This window comes from Pogona vitticeps, chromosome Z, assembly GCF_051106095.1.
Source record: "Pogona vitticeps strain Pit_001003342236 chromosome Z, PviZW2.1, whole genome shotgun sequence".
Taxonomy (NCBI): Eukaryota; Metazoa; Chordata; class Lepidosauria; order Squamata; family Agamidae; genus Pogona; species Pogona vitticeps.
In genome coordinates this window covers 812,501-837,235 of record NC_135799.1, presented here as the reverse complement: position 1 = coordinate 837,235, position 24,735 = coordinate 812,501, and the positions used below count along the sequence as shown (strand labels likewise).

At 48.1% G+C, this 24,735-nt stretch overlaps 1 protein-coding gene and 1 pseudogene across 4 annotated transcripts in view; both read right to left on the bottom strand.

The window, feature by feature from the left end:
* Positions 1–24,735, bottom strand: part of LOC140702922 (uncharacterized) — a 354,469-nt gene that overhangs the window by 187,967 nt on the left and 141,767 nt on the right. The window contains exon 1 of one of the 3 annotated variants that reach the window (XM_078382544.1): positions 21,649–21,680. The exons of the other annotated variants lie outside the window; for them this stretch is intronic. The gene's annotated coding sequence lies outside the window, so the exon portion shown is untranslated. Of the gene's footprint in view, positions 1–21,648; positions 21,681–24,735 lie in introns of those variants that run through there. 3 annotated transcript variants of the gene reach the window in all.
* Positions 1,395–13,201, bottom strand: LOC144585063 (uncharacterized; annotated as a pseudogene). Its single transcript, XR_013539544.1, has 2 exons — positions 12,958–13,201; positions 1,395–4,642 (listed from the first exon to the last, which is right to left on the bottom strand). The product of XR_013539544.1 is annotated as an uncharacterized LOC144585063 (transcript).

The window sequence follows — 24,735 nt, the reverse complement described above, 5'->3', positions numbered from 1 at the left end:
CCAACAAGTTTTTCAGCAGGCCTCTCTCTCTCTCCCCCCTCCCTTTTTTTATAACTTATCCTAGAGGCTCCTTAGTATTAGTTATTGTTTTTCCTTTTAGCTTAAACAATCAGTCCTTAGCCTCTGTTCCCAACCTTTCTGGCCTCAACTTCCTTACTTTTTAAATGTTTTTCTAGTAATTTCACACTTCTATCTGTCTGGTACAAGTACAGTGGTGCCTCGCTTAACGAGTGCCTCATTTAGCGATGAATTCACAAAACGATGGATTTTTTAGAAAATAATATGCACCGTTTAATGATGTTTCCTATGGTTGATTTCCACTCAGCAAAGTTTGGGACCATGCTTCGCATAGCGAATGCGTTTTTAGGTCCCCTGCTTCGCTTAGCGATGTTCGTTTTTTCATTTTAAAAAGAGTCTTAAAATGGTCAAAAACGGTTCTAAATGCTTGGATTCATTAGAGCACCTTCTAAAATGGGTGCAAACTTAATTTGGCTTTGAGCTGACTTTTCGTTAATTTTTGCTGAATTTTTTTCTCCCCCATAGGAAATAATGCAGCTGCCAAAATTTGACAGGTCCATTGCTTCCTATGGGGGAGGAAAAAATTCACAAAAAAATTAACAAAAAGTCAGCAACTGTTCTAAATGCTTGGGTTCATTGGAGCAGCTTCTAAATAGTGTGCATACTAAGTTTGGCTTTGTTCTGAGTCTTCATTAATTTTTGGTAAATTTTTCCCCCCAATAGGAAACAATGGAGCCCAAATTTTGACAGATCCATTGTTTCCTATGAGGGAGAAAAAAATTCACAAAAAATTCACAAAGACTCAGAACAAAGCCAAACTTAGTTTGCACACGACTTTGATGCTGCTCCAATAAACCCAAACATTTAAAACAGTTGCTGACTTTTCATTAATTTTTTGTGAATTGTTTTCTCCCCCATAGGAAATAATGGAGCTGTCAACTTTTGACAGCTGTCAAAAGTTGGTGGGGGAGAAAAAAATTCAGCAAAAATTAATGAAAAGTCGGATCAAAGCCAAATTAAGTTCGCACCCGTTTTAGAAGGTGCAGAAACTATTCCAAGCATTTAAAACCATTGTAACCCTTTTATGACACACTTAAATTTGCAAAAATTGACTACGCTAAACCATTGAAAAGCATTGAAAAGGCTTCAATGCATTCCAATGGGAGAAACATTGTATCGTATAACGATGTTTCCAATTGGTTTTTTCGCTTAAGGATGGTAATCCGTTCCTATTGGAACGGAATAACCGGTTTTCATTGCATCTCTATGGGAAACGTGTTTCGCATAATGATGTTTTCCCCGTAGCGATGTTTTTTTGAACCAATTAACATCGTTATGCGAAGCACCACTGTACCTTATACAATACATTTTAATTGTTTTGACACATAACCCTTTTATTCACTTACATCCAAAATTTTGTAATGATTGTTAGTCACTTTGGAGGCATCCGTCCAATTTATTTCAATGTCTTCTCACAGACCAGCACCCTGGTACCTAGTGTCTCTCTTCCATCGCACTTCTGACACCAATTTAAGTTACCACATAGGGTATGGGCCTTTACTTTAACAGAGATCTGCACTCCAAAGAGGCTGTAAAAACAGATTGAGCAACCATTTTTAGTTTTTCCACCATTTGCGCAACATTTATTTTCCAACGCATATAATGGTATACCAGATAATAAAGGGCCTCAAACACACTCCATTCATCTGATACTCACACTGACCCTGAAGTCCTGCCGTTGATGGAAGGTGTGTGTGCTTTGCTGTCTCCTGGTGTGCGACCATAGACACAAAGTGCGGGTGTTCATTGCGAGGCTGTTTCAGGAACACACCCATCATAGGAAAATCCATTATTTTTATAGTAGGAAGAAAACATGATGACTGCAAGTCCTCTTAGTAAAAAACGAATCATTGTTCCAGCTCCCGGGTTTTCCCTTAGGATTCCTGGACCGAAACAGATTCTTATCTCCATGTCCAGATATTTGTTTGTAGATCCTGTTCTCAGGCCTCTCAATGATTCATTTCCTTAATAAACCTATGTACTCCTTTTTCTCATTCTCCTTAGTTCAGCTTTTTCTATGGCCCTACTAGTGCACAGCTCCATTCGCAAAATGCAATTGTCAATCTCCATTTCCTTCATACAGTGGTACCTCAACTTAAGAATGTCCCTACATACGAACGATTCAAGTTAAGAATGGCTTTGTTCGCAAAAAGTTGCTTCAAATTCAGAACGGAGCCTCGACTTAAGAACCAAAAAAAGAAAGGAAAAAAAAAACACCTTTCCTGCCCCTTTTTTGACCTAAATTCACCTTAGGTCAAAAGAAGAAGAAAAATTGCCCGCTAGTGGTAGATACAGATTAACCAGGTTTGCATTAGTTCCTATGGGAACTAATGCTTCGACTTAAGAACAGCGCCTCGACTTAAGAATGAAAAAAAGATACGGATTAAATGGTTTTCAATGCATTCCTGTGGGAAATGGTGCTTCGACTTAAGAACATTTCAACTTAATAACGCAGTCCCAATACGGATTAATTTCTGAAGCTAAGGTACCACTGAATGTCTTTGTTGCAGGGTCTAGCCTGGAACCCACTCTCACAGTCACATCTCCCCTGTGTGAATTCTTTGTTGTGAACTCAGTTGACTGCTGTTAGTGAAGCTCATTCCACATTCCATGCATTTATATGGTTTGTCCCCAGTGTGAGCATTTTTTTAATGTGAATTCAGGTTAGATTTCTGACTGAAACTCTTTCCACATTCCATGCATTTCTACGATTTCTCCCCAGTGTGAGTTCTTTGATAGAAACTCAGGGAATATTCCTGACTGAAACTCTTTCCTCAAACCATGCATTTATACGGTTTCCCTCCTGTGTGAGTTCTGTGATGGGAACTGAGGCTACCGCCCTGACAGAAGCTCTTTCCACATTCCATGCATTTATATGGTTTCTCACCAGTGTGAGTTCTTAAATGTAAATTCAGCAGACTGCTCTGACGGAAGCTCTTTCCACATGCCATGCATTTATATGGTTTTTCCCCAGTGTGAATTCTTTCATGTAACCGAAGGTGACTCTTCCGACTGAAGCTCTTTCCACATTCCATACATTTAAAGGGTTTCTCCCCAGTGTGAGTTCTTTGATGTGAACTCAGCACACCACTCTGACTGAAGCATTTCCCACATTCCATGCATTTATATGCCTTTTCCCCAGTGTGAATTCTTTGATGCAAATGAAGACTCGCCTTCCGACTGAAGCTCTTTCCACATTCCATACATTTATATGGTTTCTCACCGGTGTGGGTCCTTTGATGTACCCTAAGTTGACCATTCTCACAAAAGCTCTTTCCACATTGCATGCATTTATATGGTTTTTCCCCAGTGTGAGTTCTTTCATGTAACCTAAGGTAACTACTCGAATTGAAGCTCTTTCCACATTCCATACATTTATATGGTTTTTCCCCAGTGTGAGTTCTTTGATGTGAACGCAGCCCACCACTCTGACTGAAACATTTCCCACATTCCATGCATTTATGCAGTTTCTCCCCAGTGTGAGTTCTTTGATGGGAATGTAGGGTACTGCTCTGATGGAAGCTCTTTCCACATTCCATGCATTTATATGGTTTTTCACCGGTGTGAATTCTTTGATGTAAATGCAAGTTTGCCTTCCGACTAAAGCTCTTTCCACATTCCATGCATTTATATGGTTTTTTCCCAGCATGAGTTCTTTGATGGGAACTCAGTGAACTGCTGTGACTGAAGCTCTTTCCACATTCTATGCATTTATATGGTTTATCCCCAGCATGAGTTCTTTGATGGGAACTCAGGTAACTGCTGTGACTGAAGCTCTTTCCACATTCCATGCATTTATATGGTTTTTCCCCAGTGTGGGTCTTTTGATGTAACCTAAGGCCACCAATGTGACTAAAGCTCTTTCCACATACCAAGCATTTATGTGGTTTCTCCCCACTGTGGGTCCTTTGATGTAACCTAAGGCCCCCACTGAGACTAAAGCTCTTTCCACATTCCATGCATTTATATGGTTTTTCCCCAGTGTGAGTTCTTTGATGTGACCTCAGATGACTGCTCTGACTGAAGCACTTCCCACATTCCATGCATTTATATGGTTTTTCCCCAGTGTGAGTTCTTTGATGTGACCTCAGATGACTGCTCTTACTGAAGCACTTCCCACATTCCATGCATTTATATGGTTTTTCCCCAGTGTGAGTTCTTTGATGTGACCTCAGATGACTGCTCTTACTGAAGCACTTCCCACATTCCATGCATTTATATGGTTTCTCACTAGTGTGAGTTCTTTGATATGAATGCTGGTTCATCTTCTGACTGAATCTCTTCCCAAGTTCTATGCATTTATATGGTTTCTCCTCCATGTGAGTTCTTTTGATGGGAAATCAGGTTACTATTCCGATTGAAACACTTCCCACATTCCATGCATTTATAAGGTTTTTCCCCAGTGTGAGTTCTTTGATGGGAGCTGAGGTTACTGCTCTGACTGAAGCTCTTTCCACACTTTTTCTGCCTTTTAAGTGTGTGAAAAAAATTCATCCTTCATAGTTGTTTTTCCCCCACTGAAAAATGGCTGGCTCCATAAAATTCCTGTTGTCATGTTCATCACCTGATGGAAAGAGAAAATGAAAGATGATTGCAATGTAAATGAAATACTTTACTTGTCAGGATGAGTTTAAATCCCCAGGGCCACATGAACTGTATCTATGGATATTGAAAGAACTGGCTGAAGAAATGGCCCAACCACTGTACTCATACTCTCTTGCCATCATGGGATCTGGGCGAAGAGCCAGACAGCTGGACGAGAGCTGACATTGTCCCTACTTTCAGGAAGGGAAAACAGGGATCTGCAAACCAGTCAGCCTGACATCCATGTCAGGAAAAATTCTTTAATCAATTACAAAACAGACATTCTGAAAGCAGATTGAAAACAATGCAGTAAGAACTGAAAGCCAACAGAGAAAGACTGGAAGAATTCAGCATGTTTAGCTTTGAGAAAAGAAACCTGAGGGGAAGAGACCCAATATTAAGATGGAATCCAGTGTTTCTCAGACTACAACCTTAAAGAGGACTTTGGGCAGATGACACAAAGCTGATTCTCAGGCAGAAATACATCACCTCTGGAAACTCTGAAAAAGAAATACTACAAAATCCATTTCCTCACATACACCAATCAGCCTAACATCAATCCCAGGGAAAATTCTCAAACACATTGTGCAAGCAGATTGAAAACTATGTATTAATAAATAGAAGCTCATGTGGATTTGTCAAGAACAAATCCTGCCGGATTAACCTGATCTCACTTTTTCACCTCCTTAACAGAAAGAGGGAATACTGTAGATGTAGTATAGCGGTGCCTCGCTTAACAATTAACTCGTTAAACAACGAATCCGCTTTACGGTGAGGTTTTTGCAATCGCAGTAGTGACTGCAAAACGATGTTTAGATAGGGAAATTTTGCTTGACGATGATCAGTTCCCTGCTTCGTGAACCAATTTTTTGCTAGACAATGATTTTCAAACAGCTGATCGGCAGCTCTAAAATGGCCACCTGGTGTGCAAAATGGCTCCCCGCTGTGCTTTAGGACGGTTTCCTCACTTTAAAGGCACCAAAAATGGCCACCCCATGGAGGATCTTCACTGGACGCTGAGGCATTTAGCCCATTGGAATGCATTGAACTGGTTTTCAATGCATTTCAATGGGCTTTTTCATTTCGCTTGACGAGGATTTTGCTTAACAGCAATTTCAACGGAATGAATTATCCTCGTCAAGCGAGGCACCACTGTATATCTTGACATCAGCAAAGCTTTTGAGAAAGTTCCCCATGGTCACCTGATTAGCAAGCTAACTAAGTGTGGGCTGGATAGAACAACTGTCACGTGGATACAAAATTTGCTCCAGGATCGTACTCAGAGGGTGATGATTAACGGGTCCTTCTTCAGATGGGAGGAGATAATAAGTGGGGTACCCCAAGGCTGAGTGTTGGTCCCAGCGCTTTTCAACATTTTATTAATGATGTGGATTGGGGATGCAAGGAACGCTAATCAAATCTGTGGATATCACAAAACTGGGAGGCCTAGCCAATATCCTGGAAGACAGGGAAAAAAATCAAAATGATCTCAATAGGCTGATCTCAAAATGATCTCAAAATGAGATCAATAGGAGACCTGGGATGAAAACAACAGAATCAAATTTTAAAAGGAGAACAGCAAAGTCCTGCACCTTGGGAAAGCCTATTTGCCTCGGCCTGCTGGACAAGGGTCTCTTCAAATTGGAAGAGGCCATGATGCCCCACCTGCCTCCAGGCTGAAGGCTTAGGTTTCCCATCTGTAGAGGTCAATTCCTAAGGCCTTCAGATCCCATTTGCAGATATCTTTGTGTGGCAGCTGCAGTCTCCCTCTGGGGTGATTTCCTTGCACTAATTCTCCATACAGGAGATCTTTTGGAATCTGACCATCAGCCATGCTCACAACATGCCCAAGCCAACGTAGACATCACTGTTTCAATAATGTATACATGCTAAAAATTCCAGCTCATTCTAGGTCTGCTCTATTTGGAAATTTGTCCTGCCAGCTGATACCAAAAATGTGTCAAGGACAGCACAGGAGAGTGCTGAGGACACAGGCTCTATAGGCCTGCCGTCGGTTTTTTTAATTAAGCCATACTCTCTTTGTGAATCTAGAGAACTTGGTAGCTGCTTTGCCAATGCGTTTATCCAGCTCGACATCTAGGGAGAGAGTGTCAGAGATCATTTAGCCAAGGTACACAAAGTCATGAACAACCTCCAATTCTTCTGTCATAGAAATGGAGGGAGGGGAGTCCACACCCTGGCCTACAACTAGTCTTTTTTGCAGGCTGATTGTTTCATGAGTTGTTGTTGGAGGGCTTCAGCAGAGTGGGCAATAATGCCTGCATCTTTGGCAAAGAGAAAGTCCTGCATGCATTTCTGTTGGACTTTGGTCTTTGCTCTCAATCTAGAGAGATTAAAGAGCTTTCTGTCTGGTGTACTTCAGCATGACAGCAAAAAAGATCTCAAACAAGTTTGGTGCAAGGACACAGCCCTGTTTCACTCTGCTTCGGATGTCAAAGGGATCTGATTTTGAGCCATTAAAAACTATGGTGCCCTTCATTTACTCATGAAAGGACCTGACAATGTTAAGGAGTCAAGGTGGATATCCTATCTTGGGGAGTATTTTAAAAAGGCCATCCCTGCTAACCAAATCAAAAACCTTTGTAAGATCTACGAAGGCCACAAAGAGTGGCTGCTGTTGTTCCCTACATTTCTCCTGCAAGTCTCCCGCACACTGTGATTCTGGATAGACTCTGTCTGCAAGCACTTGGGAGTCTCTTCAGCACAACACGGGGCAAGCTGCTTTCCTGCAACACTGAGAAGAGAGATGCCACGTGTAGATCTAGGTGGAAGGCATTCTGGCAAGTATCAAGGTCCTAAACCATTTAGGGCTTTGTATGTCATGATTAACACTTTGAAGTCAATGCGGAAACAAATGGGCAGCCGGAATAGGAGAAATATGCTGGAATTTTCTCATTCCACTAAGTAATCTGGCTGCCACATTCTGCACATTTGAAGTTTCCGCATCAATCTCAAAGGTAGCCCCACGTAGAGTGCATTACAGTGGTCTAATCTTGAGATTACAAGCGCATGGACCAGAGTGGTGAGGGCCCCCACATCAAGATAGGGACGCAGCTGGGCAATTCGCCACAGATGGTAATTGGTGGAATGGACCACTTACGTCACCTGGGTTTCCATGGTGAGTGCCAGGCCCAGGTGTACTCCCAAGCTGTAAACCTCACTCTTCGCGCTGAGTCATTCCCCCCAAAAGAGGGAGTTTCCCAAGTCATCAATGGAGGGGCCACCCACCCTCAGGGCCTCCGTTTTGTCTGGGTTCAGCCTCAACCCATTCTTCTGCATCCATTGCAGCACAGCCTCCAAGCAATGCTGAAGGGACAGAACAGCATCCACTGAAGTAGGTGAAAAGGAGATGTAGAGCTGCGTTTCATCAGCATACTGATGGCACGAGGCTCCACACCTCCTGATGACCCCACCCAGCAGCCTCATATAGATGTTAAACAGCATTCGGTAGATGATCGAGCCCTGCAGAACCCCACAATTGAGACTCCACGGGGCCGAGACACTCCCCCCAAGCTGAACTCTCTGAAGACAGTCCTCCAAGTAGGATCAGAGCCAGGCAAGCACCAGACCACCGACTCCCAACTCGGAGAGCCTCCCCAGGAGGATACCGTGGTCAACGGTATCAAAGGTGGCTGAGATATCGAGGATGACCAACAGACATTTTGCCCCTGTCAGCCTCCCTCAACAGGTCATCCAACAGTGCGACCAGTGCCGTTTCTGTGCTGTGGCGCGGCCAGAAGCCCAACTGGAATGGATCCAGGGCATCAGTTTCATCCAAAAGAGCCTGAAGCTGATCAGCCACCACCCTCTTGACCACTTTACTAAAGAAAGAAACATTGGTGACAGGCCTAGAATTGCCAATATCATCCGCCGCCAAATTTGGTTTCTTTCTAATGGGCCTAATGAGTTTCTCCTTGAGGGCAAGAGGAATGTTGACCTCCTGGAGATACCCGTTAATTATCACAGTAGCCCATTCCGTTGTTACAGGCCTGGCTACTTTGATTAGCCAGGCCAGGCAAGGGTCAAGAGAGGAGGTGGTTTTCCGGCAGTGATCAAGTGCTTTGTCCACCATATCTGGGGTCACAGGCTGAAAAAATTCAAGACTTACCGGGCGAGGTGGAGCGCTGGACATCTCTGATCCACCGTATTTAAAAAAGGAGAGAGATCCCGGCGGATGGTCTCCACTTTTGATTTTTAAAATGCTGCAAATTGGTCAGGTGAGATATTAGTAGGAGGTTCATCACCTAGACCAATTCTGGATAGATCACGAACATGGAAAAGTTCGAGCGGCTGATTTCAAGCTTCGCTTATTTGGTCAGCAAAGTGTCATCGTCTAGCAGCCTTCACCTTGGTAAGGTAATGGTTAGTCGTGATCCTGACAGCTTTCTTATTATAATAATGCCACCTATGTCCGCTGCTATCTATATCTCAGAGCACAGCTGAAGCCAATAATCGTTGGAACATCTCCTGGTAGCCTGTTTGACTTTGGTACGAAGAGGTCAAAGAGTCTGCATGTTGTACTCACTAGGCAGGCTTTGTATGCTGCTAGAGCTCTCCTCTTTCCCTTGACGGCTGACATCAACTTCTCCAAATGGGTTTTGAGCCAGTCTGCCATCATATGTGGACGAGGTGCTGTTATAAACAGCATTCTTGAAATGTTCCCATCATTCTGGTGCATTTGCACCAGCTGGACCTGGAAGGGTTTCCTCAAGAGCTTGGGTAACTTCCTCCCTTTTCTCTGATTGCGAGTCTTGCTGATGTCAATACGTGGTCTTCCTTCCTTTTTTGTGTGATATAATCTCTTTGTTCGCAGTTTCTGCCCTGCTTTTCTCTCTGGATAAAACTAAGGCTTTTCCTGCAATGCTTCCAGGAAGTCCCACTAGAAAACACACACACACACAGAGGGAGGAAATCCCTTCACTCACCCCCACCCCAATTCTTGCAGTGGATCCCCAGCCTGGGATCTGGTCGGTCCTTCCCTCATCTCCATTCAGAGCCACTGAACCAAGTCCTTCTGAAGAGTCCCCTTCAAACACCATAGACTGGGAGGGGGAGGGGGATCCAGAAGAGGCTCAGGATGGCAGGCCAGGCATCTGGGGGGCGGAGGGAGGGAGGGAGCCCTGTCACCTCCAGCTGAACCCCCGCTTCACCCCAAAGTCCCATTTCTGGGTCCCCTTGTGTCCCACCCCCTTTGCAGCCCCCTCCCTCCTTCCTGCTGCAGCCTATACAGTGGTGCCTCGTTAGACAATGATAATCCGTTCCACTGAAATCGCTGTATAGCGAAATCATTGTCTAGCGAAAACCATTTCCCCATTGGAATGCATTGAAACCTGTTTAATGTGTTCCAACGTGGAAGAATTGCCGTTGTCTAGCAAAGATCGGCCATAGGAAAGCCACTTTGTGAACCACCGATTAAATAGCTGTCTTGCGAAGCTTAGATCCAGAAAACACCCATTTTGAGTGTGGAGGGAGCTGTCAAAATCATTGTCTAGTGAAAATCGGTTTGCGAAGCAGGGACCAAACACTGTCCAGTGAAATTCCCCCTTAGGAATCACTGATTTGCGAATTGCTATAGCAATCGCAAAAAGTCAATGTCTAGTGAAAAACTGTCATGCAGGATAACTGTTTAGTAAGGCGCCACTGTAGCTCGCTTCCCACCTGGGGTGGTGTTTGGGGGAGAGATTGCCTGGAGGAAGGAGAAATTGGGGGGAGATAGAGCTCCGAGCGACAATTCCCCCCCAAAAAAAAGTGTGCATGCAGGATCTGGGGAAAGAAGGGGGTCTCCTTGCAGGAAAGCTGAGGAAGAGCCACCAACACATGCACAGAAAGGGCCCTGGTGTCTTGCTGGGGGGATCAAGACCCTCTGCCCACCCTCCAAATTTAGGCCCCCCTCCGAGAGGAGGAAGAGGAGGAGGAGGCCGGGGACAAAAATAGATGCTTCCCCATTCCCCCTTGCAAGGCCTTCCCACATTGAAGACCGGGAGGGAGGAGGGGCCCAATCTGGATTACACGGAGCCACCAACACACCCAGAGAAAGAGCCTGTTGGTCTTGCTGGTGGGGAAGGGTAGGATCAGGTCCCCTCCCAGATTCCCCTGCCCTCCAAATTTGCCCCTTCCACCTGAAGAAGAGGAGGTGGCTCAAGAAAAAAAAATACACTTCTCCCCTCTTGCAAAGCCTTCCTGCATTGCAGAGCAAGGAATCTCCCTTCGACAATGCAGCAGCCCAGGGATCAGCTCCTCTTCTTCTTCCCCCTTTGATCTGGAAGGAGGGGTGGGGGGAGGGAGGCCCCACAAAAAAGCTGGTGGGGGGAGTGGAAGGGGCGGAGCCTCATGGGGGCAGAAACGGGAGAGAGGAAACCCATGTGGTCCTTGCGAGAGCCTCCTGGTTTCCCCTCCACCAACAGCATCATTTCATGGCAGCCCTCCCCCGCAGGAAAAAAATAGCCTTCCCCCTCTGGCAAATGGGAGGAAGGCGGGCCAAGAGGGAGGGGCGGAGCCCTTTTGGTAGAGAGGCCCTCCAGGGCCCCCCCTCAGTTTTAAACATTCCCTGCGGGACCGGGAACCAAGTCCAGGATCGATCCCTGGGGAGGGAAGGCTGGGGGGTGGGGCAGAGGAAAGAGAAAGCTTGGGGGAGGCCTTTCTGGAGGGGGAGGAGCCCCCAGCCCTTCCCCCTTTCTTGAACCAGCCCTACTCATGCACGCGCACACACAGGCTTCCCTCCTGCTCTGCCTGCCAGGAAGGCCAAACGGGCCAGGAAATCCGTCTCAAAGCTAAAAGGAGCAGATCTGGAAAACTGGCCAGAAAAGGCACATTGCTGCTCCCGCCCCGCTTTCTCCTCCTCTTCCTTCTTGAAGGCTTCTCCGTGTTTTCCAATTCCCCCTTGTTCCAGACATGGGTTTTCTGCAACGTCAGCCTCTGTGCCAAATCCAAAAGGGGCCAGGGTCCCCTGAGCCAGCCCGGCATGATTGGGCCCCTCCTGACCTGACGGGGAGCCTCTCTCCCTCCACTCACCCACTCAACCTGCCCAGGTTTATTTATTATTATTTATTTATTTTATTTATTTCCCGCCTACCTAGCCAACTCAGGACCACTCTAGGCGCCTAACAATCAGCAAATAATAAAAGTATACATATATAAAACAGCATAAATAATAAAAACCTTACAGAGAGAGAAACCCAGTGGAGAGGAAAAGAAGAGGGATATCAGAAATTGTCTGGTGGAAAGGCCTGCCAAAACATCCATGTCTTCAATTGATTCTTAAAGATACCCAGCGAGGGAGACCCGCGAATCCCAGGAGGTAGATTGTTCCAGAGGCGAGGAGCCACCTCCGAGAAGGCCCGATTTCTTGTCTTCTCCTTCTGGGCCTCCCTCGGCATTAGGCTCCTCAGCCTCACCTCCTGGCTCACACGAGTGACACGGGCAGAACTTGGTGGGAGTAGGCGTTCCGCCAGATATCGAGGCCCTAAACCGTATAGGGCTTTATACGTAAGCGTCAACATTTTGAAATCGATGTGGATTTGGATGGGCAGCCAATGCAATGCAGCCAGAGTGGGCGAGATATGTTGGAATTCTCTCACTCCACTGAGTACAGTGGGGTCTCTACTTAAGAACTTAATCCATTTTGGAATGGTGTTCTTAAGTTGAAACGTTCTTAAGTTGAAGCAAAATTTCCCATAGGAATGGACTGAAAGCCAATTAATCCGTTCTGGCTGTTTTTTTGTTATGTAGAGGTGCGTTAATACATACTCTACCACTAGGGGGAGAATTTTTTTTTAACCTAAGATGACCTAAGGTTAAAAAGAGAGCAGGAAAGGTTTTTTTCCTGTTCTTATCTTAGATTTCTGTTCTCAAGTAGAAGCAAAATTTAGCAAATGGAGCTGTTCTTAAGTTGGATTGTTCTTAAGTAGAGACGTTCTTAAGTAGAGACCCCACTGTAATCTCGCCCCCGCATTCTGCACCACCTGTAGTTTCCGCAGCAGCCTCAAAGGAAGCCCCACATACAGTGGTCCAATCTTGAGATTACGAGCACATGCACCAAGGTGGTGAGCGCCCCCACATCAAGGTAGGGCCGCAGCTGGGCTATCTGCCTGAGATGAAAAAAGGTGGTGCGGACCACCGACGCCACCTGGGATTCCATGGTGAGCGCCGGGTCCAGTTGGATCCCCAAACTGCGGACCCCATCCTTGGCGGGCAGAGTCACCCCCCCAAAAGAGAGGGAGTTTCCCAAATCCCCAACTGAGGGAGGGGAGGCCCACGAGGGCCCACCCTCAGTACCTCTGTCTTGTCCGGGTTCAGCCTCAGCCCGTTCTCCTGCATCCATTGCAGTACGGCCTCCAGGTAGCGCTGAAGGCACAGAACAGCATCTCCTGCGGTTGGCAAAAAAGAGATGTAGAGCTGGGTGTCATCCGCATACTCATGACACAAGGCTCCACACCCCCTGATGACCCCACCCAGCGGCCTCATGTAGATGTTAAATAGCATTGGGGAGATAATCGACCCCTGTGGAACCCCACAATTGAGGCTCCACGGGGCCGAGATGCTCTCCCCAAGCTGCACTGTCTGGGGACGGTCCTCCAAAAAGGAACAGAGCCAGGCCAATGCCAGGCCATCTATTCCCATCTCGGAGAGACTCCCCAGGAGGATACTGTGGTCAATGGTATCCGAAGGCCACTGAGATGTCAAGGAGAACCAACAGAGACACTTTGCCCCTGTCGGCCTCCCTCAGTAGGTCATCGCACAGGGCGACCAATGCAGTTTCTGTACCATGGCACGGCCTGAAGCCCAACTGAAATGGATCCAGGGCATCTGTTTCATCCAGGAGTGCTTGGAGCTGATCGGCCACCACCCTCTTGACCACCTTGCTTAAGAAAGAAATGTTGGTGGCGGGTCTATAATTGCCAATTTCATCCGCCGCCAAACTAGGTTTCTTCCTAATGGGCCTAATGAGCGCGTCCTTCAGGGCAGATGGAAATCTGCCCTCAAGGAGAGACCCATTAATTATTACTGTGGCCCATTCTGTTGTTAAAGGCCTGGCTGCTTTGATTTGCCAGGCTGGGCAAGGGTCCAAAGAGGAGGTGGTGGCTCGACAGCGGTCAATTGCTCTGGCCACAGGCTCAGGCGTAACAGGCTGAAAAGAGTCAAATATCACCGGGCAGGATGGAGCGCTGGACATCTCAGCTCAACTCACTGTATTCAAAAAAGGAGAGAGGTCCCGACAGATGGCCTCCACTTTTGATTTTAAAAATGCTGCAAATTGGTCTGGCGAAAAACTAGGGGGAGGCCTGTCACCCAGAGCAATTCCAGATAGGTTGCGTACTAAACGGAATAGCTCCACCTGCTGATTGGATGCCTCGCTTATCCGGTTAGCGAAGTACGATCTACTGGCAGCCTTTACCTTGGCCAGGTAAAGGTTAGTAGCGCCTTTGACAGCTATCCAATTAAAATCCGTCGGGTCCTTTCTCCATTTGCGCTCTAGCCGTCTCCTGACCCGCTTCAGCACCTGGTGATCCTGATTAAACCAGGGCGCCGGGTGGTCTCTGTGGTGGAGAGGACGTTTAGGAGCAATTGTGTCTACAGCCCTTGCCATGGCGGAGAACCAGCCATCAACCAGAGCCTCAACAGGAGCGCCAGCCGAAACACCTCTCATGGCTTCCTGGAATCCAATCGGATCCAGTAACCTTCGAGGGCAGACCATGACAATAGGTCCATGCTCCCTGCGAGGGGGGAGAGCCATTTTGAGGATGCATTTTATTAGGTGATGGTCCGACCATGACAAGGGTACCGACTCAAGGTCAGTCACCATTGGACCACTCTCGCTCCCATTAGTGGAAAAAACCAGGTCAAGTGTGTGGCCACCCACGTGGGTGGGGCCGTTGACATGTTGGGACATGTTCAAGAAGGCCATGGTCTCCAAGAACTCAAGAGCTGGCCCAGAAGTCTCTGCCCCGCATGCACGTTGAAATCCTCCAAAACCAATAGCTTCGGGGAACCCAACAGTGCCGCGGAGACAAAGTCCACCAGCTCCAGTAGGGAAATGGCTGGGTCGCGGGGAGCACGGTAACCCAGCAAGATCCCAATACCATCCCTGGCCCCAACCGACACTTGGAGGGCCTCAAGATCCGGCTTTACCACTGAGGAGCGCCTAGTAACCTCCAAGATGGATTTGTAGACAATGGCTACTGCCCCCCGACCCTCCAGTCTACCCTGGTGTTGGACAATTTGGCCTTTCTGGGGGGGAGGCACCCCAAGACAGGCCTGGACACACACACACACCCAGGAGCTGGGCTTTCTCCATGGGAAGTGTTTATTATTATTATTATTATTATTATTAATATTATTATTATTATTATTATTAGTAGTAGTAGTAGTAGTAGTAGTAGTATTGTTGTTATTGTTATTGTTGTTGTTGTTGTTATTATTATTATTATTAGTATATTATTAGTATTAGTAGTAGTAGTAGTAGTAGTAGTAGTAGTAGTAGTAGTAGTAGTAGTAGTAGAGTGGGGTCTTGACTTGAGAACTTAATCTGTATTGAAAGGCGGTTCTCAAGTCAAAAAGTTCGCAGGTCAAATCGGCATTTCCCATAGGAATGCATTGAAAACCATTTGATCCATATCTGCTTTTTTCCGTCCATAGAAACTAATGGGAAGCTGCTATTCTGCCTTCGACCACTATAGGGGGATATTTTGTTTCTTTTTTTTTTAGGTCAAGAAAGGTTCAGGGAATGCAGAGAAAATACAGTCCAGACAGTACAGTACCAGGCAGTCCGAAGACTGTCTCCCAATCCACTCTCTAAACACTGGGAGGAGTGAGGAAGCAGACAGGCACCCCTTTCACTGGCCAACAGTTAACTGAAAGTTCAAATTTTGCACTTTCCCTGCCTCCCACGTGGTTTCTTTTCAGTTCGTAACTCAAATCTAAGTACATAAGTCAAGTCAATATTTTCTATGAGAGTGGTTCGTAAGTCAAAATGTTCGTAACTTGGGCCGTTCGTAAGTCAAGACCCCACTGTATTATTATTATTATTATTATTATTATTATTAGTAGTAGTAGTAGTAGTAGTAGCAGCAGCAGCAGCAGCAGCAGCAGCAGCAATGGCAGGTCTCTCTCTCAACCCCCCTCCTTTCTCCTCAGAAAGGGCCCAAGGTGGCTTCCATCATAAGATGATCATATTTAAAGCTAAAAACAGGGAACAGGCAAACAAGGAAAGAAGAATTGAACAAATGCCATGCTAAACACAGTAGACAAAAGCAGCGCCGAACACTCACTTTTGTTGCTCAAAAAAAGCATTAGGGCTTATTTTCAGGTGATTTTTTTTCATGTACAACAATCTACATGTATTCAAATACATATTGACAGAGGTGCTGCGTTACCAGACTACGCCAGGGGGCGTAATGGTGAAGTGAACTGCTCAGAGATGAAACCAAACAGACACTGTTGTAGTGTTAATAGTATTATTTACATTAAAGTCCATATATACAGGGGTAAATACAGCTTCTCTTGGTCTTTATACAGTCCTGGTCATTCACAGTAGTTCTTCAGTTAGCAATGGTAAATTACAGTTTTCAGTAACCAAAGATTGTTACCAATATAAATAGTCCAGCATCCACGAAGTCTTCTCCTCTCACCACGGAGATAGTCTTCCTCCAGGATCTTCTTCTTGCAATATGGCAAGTCTTCATCCAACGATGCAGTGTATACAGCTCTCAATAACACGATCACTAGCAACACAACAACCAACAACCAACCACCCAAACTACCCAACAGTTTGTGTCTGCAAGCTTGGCTAGCTTTATTCTTGGATGAACCAATCAACTTGGTTGTCACACAGCTGCCTCAATTATCTCAGCTGTGTTACTCTTGTTACATGTTGCTTCACTAAATCCTGATCCTGTAACAACTTATACACTGAATTGCGATGAACAATTCCCTAGGTTGACTTTGAGACCTGTCACATATCATCTTCTGGTTGCTGCACAATGGTGGATGGCGCACTTTCACTTAACTGGGGCTTATTTTGGAGTAGGGCTTATATTACGAGCATCCTGAAAAATCATACTAGGTCTTATTTTAGGGGACAAGGAGAGAAAAATTACTGAAAGCAGTGAAAATGAAGAATATTTTGAAAACAACAGAAACCAAGGCTCAATATAAGAAAAAACAAATTTAAAAGAAATTAAACAGCTGGAAAAAATAAACCACTACATGGACAATACCTGAGAAATATTGATTGAAAGCATGATCCTAATTCAACATGGGCATGGCTAAAACTGGGGACCCTTAAGACAGAAACCAAAGACTTGACTTTTGCTGCACATGAGCAAACACTCCAAACCAACATGATGGAAGCTAAGATACAAGGAGCTAGTACTAACAGCAAATGTCGACACTACCAAGAAAAAGATGAAACTGTATCACACCTCATCTGTGAATGTCCAAAAATTTCACAAACAGATTACAAAGTTAGACATGAGAGAGTGGCAAAGACCTTCAGCAGACATGGTAGTAATAGAACAAAGAAATGCCCAGATCATTGATTTTTAAAAAAAAATTGTTTAAAAATTTTGTTTGCAGAAAGTCTCACTGTGCATCAGATGACAGGCAGGCACATGCGCAGAGGCAGCACGGCCAATAGACTAAAACCGGAAAAATCGACAGAAGCTGGACATGCCCTGAAACAAGCTGGACATGAAATCCTATTTCAAAACACAGAACTACTGGACAACACCAGCAATCATTATGTTAGACTACACAGGGAAGCCATTGGAATCTACAAACATCAGTACAGTTTCAGCAAAAAAGAAGAAAGTCTAAAACTCAACAAAGCCGGGCACCCATGCACTGATTTGTTGAACCTTTCATTGAACAGGGGGTTGGACTAGATGTCATCAGGGACTCCTTCCAACTTTATGATTCTGGGATTCAATGATTTTAAAACGTTTTTGAGAGACAGCTTGGTGCTGTCTCTGCACATGTGCCCACATTACCTGCGATGGGGCAGTACAGTTTGTATGAGTTGTCCAGTCTGCCTCTCTCTCTCTCAAAAAAGCGGAAGATAAAATAAAATTCCTGGAGGTTCGGCTGTCTGCACACAAGGTCCTACCTCTCAGCTGAGCCACATGCGCAGAAGCAGCCCTGGACTGTCTTTCAAATATATACAGCATATACTTGAGTATAAGCCGACCCAAATATAAGCCGAGGCATCCAGTTTTACCACCAAAAACTGGGAAAACTTATTGCCTCATGTATAAGCCACGATGGAAGATGCAGCAGTTACTGGCAATTTTTTAAAAAGTGAATTAGGCATCCTTCAGTCTCAAAAGACTGGTAACGTGCTCTGTATGGAGAACTTGGAACAGCGTCTAGTGTGGCTGAGGAGGCCAATTCGAGAGTGACAATCCCTTCCACACTGAGGACAAATCCAATCTGTCCTCTGTCCAGCTCCCTGGTTTTGCTGCTTTTGTGACTTCCTCTTTGCCTCGGCCTGCTGGACAAGGGTCTCTTCAAATTGGGAGAGGCCGTGATGCACTTCCTGCCTCCAGGCTGAGCGCTCAGATGTCAGGGTTTCCCATCTGTTGAGGTCCATTCCTAAGGCCTTCAGATCCCGCTTGCAGATGTCCTTGTATCACACCTGTGGTCTCCCTTTGGGGTGATTTCCCTGCAATAATTCTCCATACAGGAGATCCTTTGGAATTCGCCCATCAGCTATTCTCACAATGTGCCCAAGCCAATGTAGACGTCGCTGTTTCAGTAATGTATACATGCTAAAAATTCTAACTTGTTCTAGGACTACTCTATTGGGAACTTTGTCCTGCCAGGTGATACCAAAAATCTCTCAGAATCAACGCATATGGAACAGTTTCCTCTCCTGCCGTGCTCAGGGCACAGGCTCTATAGACCTGGATCTTGGTATGTGCCGTCAGCTTCTTATTGAGCCATACTCTCTTCGTGAGCGTAGAGAACATGATAGCTGCATTGCCAATGTATTTATCCAGCTCAACATCTAGAGAGAGTGTGTCAGAGATCGTTGAGCCAAGGTACCCAAAGTCAAGAACTTCCAATTATTGTGGGGAGATGGTAATAAAGGGAGGTGAGTCCACGCCCTGGCCCATGACTTGTGTTTTCTTCAGGCTGATTGTTAGTCCAAAGTCTTGGCAGGCCTTGCTAAAACAATTCATGAGTTGTTGGAGGTCCTCAGCAGAGTGGGCAACAATGGCTCCATCATTGGCAAAGAGGAAGTCCCTCATGCATTTCAGTTGGACTTTGGTCCTTGCTCTCAGTCTAGAGAGATTAAAGAGCTTTCCGTCTATACCAGTAAAATTGCATTAATTGATGCATCAATAAGTTAAATGTTTTTGAGTCTGAAAATGCAGTGTACTTAGTCTGGGTCATCGGACCACCCACAGAGTCTACAGGTGCCCGTAGATGAGCGGGGGAGTGTTGGAGAACACCCGCACTGCAGAGGAGAACATGTAATTTTGACACTGACTGGAGTATAAGCCAAGGGGGTGCTTTTTCAGCAAAAAAAATTGTGTTGAAAAGCTAGGCTAGTACTTCAGTATATATGGTATATATTTTCTTAAAACTGTGCTTTTAAAATATTTCATTGGAGAACATCTCACTGCGCATGCGTGAGTCCCCCCCTCAGCTGAGAGGCAGGCACATGCGCACAGGCAGTCCAGCCTCCGGAATCAGCTGCTAGCCTTCCTCTCTGGTCGGCAGCCATGGGGGCAGCAAACATTAAGGGGGCCAGAGGGGCCGTGGGGAATGGAGGGGAGGGAAGAAAGGGGGTGTTGGGGCAGGAGGGGGGCAATGAACCAGAAAGGTCAGGAAGATAAGATTGGTAAAAAGGCTCTCTCCCGCCTTTCCCTCTCGAAAAGAAACCCACACGCAGGAGAGGCAGCTTCTGTTCACCCTCCTGGATCCCACAAGAAGGAGGGAGACATTCGGGAGAGCCCCCATGCCAGGCTGCGTCTCACCCAAAGCAGTTAAGGCAGGGTGGCGCTCAGCAGGATCGGGAGCTAAAACAATAAGAAGATTCTGCACACGTTCAGAGAGGCAGTGTGGTAGATACCCAAAGGGGGGGGGCTCCTGCAATCTGGGCTCAAAGCCCCCCTTGGCCGAGGAAACCCACCGGTCGTGTGCATGCTTCTGGGGCCTTCCTTTGGCAAACCCGAGGTCTCTTCCCCACCCCCTGGGGATGAATGGAAGTCACTTTAGAGGCTATGAAACCGAGCGGAAAGAACAGAAAAAGCAACGTGAAGGAGATGTCCTCTGCGAGGGGCAGGGAAGAAGAACGGGTCGGGTCGGGTCCAGCCCATCTCTGTGGCCTCTCGGTCACTCGGGAGCGGCTACGGGAGACCTGGGGGGGGACGCAGCCCCCTCCCCAAAGGCTCCTGGGGCTGCCGGCGATGGGGACCAAATGCTCCGACCTCCGTATCCGAGTGGCACAAGGCTGACAGGAGAGTAAGTGGCTGGAGAGCTCTGGGGTTCAGGATCGGTGGCTGCTCGGATCCGGAGGTTGGGGGTTTGATTCCCCACCCCCACCCCAATTGGGCCGCCTCCCGCGAGAAGAGCCAGCCGGGGCAGCCTTGGGCCAGCTCCACCGTCGCAGGAGAAGGAAAGGGGGAAAGCGCTCCTGAGGACTCTCTTCCCGGGGAGCCTGGTGCGGGGGGGGGGGGGGAGAGAGATCTCCTTCCAGCCTCTGTCCCCGAAACCCGTGGCCTGCCTGGACCTCTTTCTCTTTCTGCTCTGCTTTCCTCTCCGGATTAAAAAAAGGCTTTCCCCTCAATGGCGTCAGGAAGTTCCCCACAACTAACACATACCTAAACACACAGAAGAAGGGAGGAAATCCCTCCACCCAACCTCCTTTCCTGCAGGGGATCCCCAGCCTGGGATCTGGTCGGGGAGGGGGGATCTGGTCGGCCCCTCCCTCTCCTCCATCCAGAGCTTCTGAAGAGTCCCCTTCAAACACCATAGACTGGGAGGGGGGATCCCGAAGAGGCTCAGGATGGGAGGCCAGGCATTGGGGGGGGGGCGGAGGGAGGGGGGGAGCCCTGTCACCTCCAGCTGAACCCCCGCTTCACCCCAAAGTCCCATTTCTGGGTCCCCCTTGTGTCCCACCCCCTTTGCAGCCCCCTCCCTCCTTCCTGCTGCAGCCTATACAGTGGTGGAGGGAGGGAGCCCCCTTTGCACCCAGCTGACCCCCCCTCTTCTACCCCATTCCTGAGACCCTCCCCCTTCCTGCCCCCCCTTTGCAGCCCCTTCCCTCCCTCCCTCCCCCTGCTTCCCACCTGGGGGGGGTGAGGTTGGGGGGGTCCCTGGAGGGCGGAGACATTGGGGGGGGGAAGAATGACTCCGGGGTGACGCTCCCTGCTTCCTCCCCCCCAAAAAAAAGGGTGCCTGCAGGATCTGGGGAAAGAAGGAGGGTCTCCTCGCAGGAAAGCCGAGGAGGGCCCACCGATACATGCACACAAAGGGCCCTGGTGTCCTGCTTGGGGGGGGGCTCGAGACCCTCTGCCCGCCCTCCAAATTTACCCCCCCCCACAAACACACACACTCCGCGAGGAGGAGGAAGAGGAGGAGGAGGAGGCCGGGGACCAAAATAAATGGATGCTTCCCCATTGCCCCCCTTGCAAGGCCTTCCCGCATTGAAGACCGGGAGGGAGGAGGGGCCCAATCCGGATTGCACGCTCTCTGGGGGGGAAGGGGGGCGGCTCTTTTTCTTAATATATATATTAATATATATATACATCTCTGCAATCCCTCCGAACACTTATACCAACACGCCCCCCCCTCAACCCCGGTCTTGCAATGCCCCCCCCCCATGGCTCACCTCCTTGCCGGTCCTCCGGTGGGAGGGAAACTCGCGAGGAATCCCGTCCCCTCGCCTGCAAAGCGGCCTCTTCTTCTTCCCCGGGATCCTAGAGGGGCGGGGCAGGAAGAGGGCGGGGCCGGGCTTCCCACCTCCGGTTCCCCTTCGACGCCGCCTCGCCGGGAGCAGCGCCTCCTCCTCCTCCTCCCCCCCCCCCGTTGACTTGAATGGGAAAGAGGGGGAGGGGAGGGTCCCCGCAACAAAGAGGGTGGGGGGAGGGGGGAGGGGAACGGAGCCTCAAAGGGGGGGGAGGGGCAGGAACAGGAGAGGGGAGACGGACATGGGGGGGGCTGCGAGAGAGCCTCCCTGATTCCTGTCCCCCCCCTCCCCACCAAAATGCACTTTTTAGGGCCTGCAGAGCATTTCCCGCCGGAAAACAAAGCAGGAAAGTCGGGCGGGGGCGGGTGGGGGGGGGGATATATAAGTGTTCGAAGGGATGGCAGAGAGATATATATATATTTTAAAAAAAACTCAGAAGAAGGGCCATTCTCACACTCACGTTCACACTCACGTTCACACTCCCTCCCTCCCTCCCTCTTTTTCGACATCCCCCCCCACAACCTCCCCCCCCTTTTTTTTTCCTGACTCGTCTCGGCTGTTAAACCAACTGACTTGGAAGAGGCCTTAAGACGAGTCTCCCCCCCGGAGTTCCCACCGTGGCTCCAGGGGCGTCGGTTTCCTCTCCCAGTTGGCTGCCATGCTTGTGTTTCCTCCTCCGGGGAGCCCCTCCGTTCTCGAAGTTTTCTCTCGGTCTTCTTGCTCTACCAGCCAGGTGGCAATGTAGGAAAAACAGTCTCACGGCTTTTCCACATTCCCATGTCTTCACATCATTGCACATTGAACCTAACCGACTCCATGTTCTTCTTTGACTACAGATCCCATGCTCCTACAAACCATGACGAGCCCTGTGGTGGATCGGGCCCAGGGGCCCCTCGGAGTCCCCCTCCCTGTCTCTCCCCCAGTGGCCCCCACCAGATGATGCCTTTGGGAGCCCACGAGACCCCCAGGCTCCTCTCTCCGGAGACCCCTCTTCCCCTCTTTCCGGCATGGATGGGCTGCTTCTGCGCATGTGCCTGACCTTCCGCTGAGAGGGGGACTCACGCATGCGCAGTGAGACTTTCTCCAAATAATTTTTTTTAAGAAACCAAATTAGAAAAACCTTTTTTGAGAGGCAGTCCAGAACTGTCTCTGTGCACGTAGCTCAGCTGAGAGGTGGGACCCTGTGTGCAGACAGCCCAACCTCCAAGAACTGGCTGGGCTGCCTCTCAAAAAATTTTATTTTATTTTTTGCTTCTTCTTTTTTTTCTTCTTTTTTTTGAAAGGCAGCCTGGACAGCTCATGCAAACAATTCAACCCATTTTTGCATGGGATGATCAGGGACAGATCCTGCCCCTCTTCTGTATGGCAGCCTTTCAAGTCTTTGAAAAGTGCTATCATTTCAGCCCTCAGTTTTCTTTTCTCAAGGCTAAACATGCCCAGTTCTTTCCGTCTTTTCTCTGGAGGCTTGATCTGTCCCCTGATCATCCTCCTCTGAACTTTTTCCGAGGATGTCAGCATCCTTCTTGAAGAGTGGTGTCCAGAGCTGGATGCAATAATCAAGGCGACGCCAAAACTGTGCTGAATTGAGAAGGACTAGCACCTTGCAGGATTTCGAAACTATACTTCTGTTACTGCAGCCTAAAATAGCATTTACCCTTTTTTTTTGTAGCTGCATCACATGCTGTCTCCTATTCAGCTTGTCATCTGTGACGATTCCAAGATCTCTCTCTCTCTCTCTCTCTCTCTCTCTCTTTTTTTTTTTTTTTTTGCTTATAGTGTTGCTGATACAAGGATACCCCAACATGTAACTGGGTGACAGGTTTCTTTTTTTCGAGGTGCAGGACGTTGCTCTCCTCCTTGTTAAATTTCATTAGCAGGTGGCCTATTTAGCAATGCCGCCAAGAGGCCAAACACACGTAGAACCATAGAATCACAGAAAAGTGAAGTTGGAAGGGGCCCAGAAGGCCATCCAGTCCAGCCCCCTGCTCAAGGCAGGGATACAGTCAAAGCAGATCTGCCAGGGGATGGCCTAAGTTTTCCTTGAATGCCTCCAGGGTCGGAGGACTCCAAAATAGTCGAAACATAAAACCCCGAAGGGAGCTGGAGGCATCGCTCTGCCTCACTCCCATCTGCTGACTTCTGTTCCAGGCTTGGGAGTGAAGTCCTGAGAAGTCCAGGCTGAAACGTTCACCTCCCTTTCTTACGTAATTCTTCAATCCTTACTTTGGTGCCCCAAAGCAGAAGTTCCTTTTTCAGTTCCCTCTTCAGGATCCCTAAAGGGGGAAGAAGAGACTCACAAGAGCCCCACTGGGAGAAAGGGGGCAAGAAGGTCCTACCCCCCCACCCAAAGAAAGTGGAGGGAGCCCAAGCCAGCAAAGAAGGGAAAGGGGACAAAGAGGGAAAAGGGGAAACTCACCCACCCCTGTCGGACATGAGGGGAAGAGAAATGGAAGGAGACGAGGAGTCAGAAGGACGAGGAGCAGAGAGAGCGAGTGAGTGAGAGAGAGAGAGAAGTGAGAGGCCAGAAGGGTAGAGGGGAACAGAGCAAGCTCTTGCTAGAAGGGTGGGAAGGTTTCTAGATGGAGAACCTGTGGATTCCTATCTGGGGGAGGATGATGAGACCAGGAGAAGAGGTAGAAAGGGGAAGGAACCCTCGCTCAACCTTTCTACTGGGGCAAACGGGAGAGTAGAGGATGGAGCCGGAAGATAAGGGAAGGGTGGACACAAATAGCAGAGGAGGAAAGAGATAATGTGGAACGGAAGAACCATCATCCACGCGGGGGTGTGGAATCGCCTTCCCAGAGGAGACGGCCGGGAGTGGGAGAGGGGTGGGACGGAGGAGACCCTCTTGCATCGGCCGGTGCCAGCCTCAAGGGAAGCCCCACATAAAGAGGATTACGGCAGTCTAATCTTGAGAATATCCGTGCCTGGGACCAATCCGGGGAGTGAAAGGGCGTCCTGGCAGGGGAGCAGCTGCGCAATTCATCTGAGAGGGAAGTGAACGGGATTCGGACCGCAGACGCCACCGGGTTGTCCATTGGCAGCCTCGGGTCCAGAAGGAGGCCCAGCAAGCAATGGGAACCACCGAAGTCACAGACAAAAGGGGAACCCAGATGGAGGAAACCCCCCCAATCTTCTTT